Below are 1,689 nucleotides of genomic sequence, written 5' to 3'. Positions count from 1 at the left end.
CCCAATTGCTGGGTTTGTCCCTATTTTACCCAGCACTGGGTTGTATTTAACCAAGCATTTTTTAGAGAGTAGTTCTTAAATTTATGTCACATGACTATTTAAAATGAACTAGTGTAGGGAAAATAAACAAACAAAAAATATTGACACAAAACATATTGACACATTATAACTTGTCACAGGACCTAAGAGCTTTCCTCTTATATATTCTTGCAAATTTGATCCCACCATCCTGAATGTAATAATAATAATAATAATAAAAAAAGATCTTGTTTGGTCTATACATGTCAACTATCCAAATACACACTCTAAAAAATGCTGGGTTAAATACAACCCAGTGCTGGGTAAAATAGGGGCAAACACAGCAATTGGGCTGTTTTGACCCAGCGGTTGGGTTACTACCCAGAAGGTTGGGTTAAACCGCAAAACAGCCCAATTGCTGGGCTTGTCCCTATTTTACCCAGCACTGGGTTGTATTTAACCCAGCATTTTTTAGATTGCAATATTACTGAAAGTTTATCATTTATATTCAAATGTGAAATAATGAAATGCCTTTACTTGCATCGACCTTACCCATCTCCTTTAAATAGAATAAAACATTTAACATGCTGTTGAATGTGAGCAATAAGCAAATATTGCATAATGTGCAAATACGCAATGGCAATCAGGAGCGACAACACATGAGATTTCTTAAACACTCATGACATTTTTTTTTTCTTTTTGTATTTTATCTGCACATATGAACACTTTCCCTGCACCTCAATAAACAAGCACGAGTGCTACTCACGACATACAGAAGAGGAGAATGTTTTTTTTTCTTCGTTTTTTCAGAAAAGTAGGTCATGCTTATGATGAGGGTTTCCACGCTTCTGTAGCTACTCATGATGAAGCTGCCAAGTGTCACTTAATACTCCGTTTTGGGCATCTCTGCCAAACCGTTATCATGCAGTGTGATTTATAACACTGTACCATTTTTTATGTAAACTCCATTACAGCCTACCAATGCAAAAACCTCATCAGAGCACTCAACATAAAAACATCAATTCCACTTACATTGCTTTAAACAAATCATTATTAAAGCTCAGGGCCAGCACACACATGAAACAAATAACTGGTTTTAAGTGAGAGATGTGCCCTGACACATAAAATCACCAAATGGGTGGATAAAGTTTGGCACCATTTAACACCGCTCCTGCGCATGACAGAAACTGACTGTTTACATTGACTATCACCCAACAGCACAATATATTTTTTACACAATATATTACTATAACATTACATACACAGAAAAAAAAATCACCCCTCTTCATTCAACAACAATGAAGACTTGAAACGAAAGGCATTTACAAGGAATAGTTCACCACTAAATGAAAATTCATTCTTTACTCACCTTGTGTTGTTCCAAACTTGAATGACTTTCTATCGTCCTTGAAATGTCTAAAACATGCATAGACTCTTACAAATAAAGACGCTTAAAAGGTTCTTCACAGTGATGCCATAGAAGAACCATTCAGTCAAAGGTTCTTTAAAGAACCATCTCTTTGTTACCTTTTTATAATATGAAGAACCTTTTGTGAAACAGAAGGTTAAAGGTTCTTTATTGAACCATTTAGACAAAAAGGTTCTTCTATGGCATCGTGAAGCACCTTTATTTTTAAGAGTGTAAGACTTTGCTATATTTCATGTCTTCCG

Source organism: Sinocyclocheilus grahami, unplaced genomic scaffold (genome assembly GCF_001515645.1).
Source record: "Sinocyclocheilus grahami isolate Dianchi unplaced genomic scaffold, SAMN03320097.WGS_v1.1 scaffold1002.1, whole genome shotgun sequence".
NCBI lineage: Eukaryota > Metazoa > Chordata > Actinopteri > Cypriniformes > Cyprinidae > Sinocyclocheilus > Sinocyclocheilus grahami.
This window is presented reverse-complemented; position numbering follows the sequence as displayed.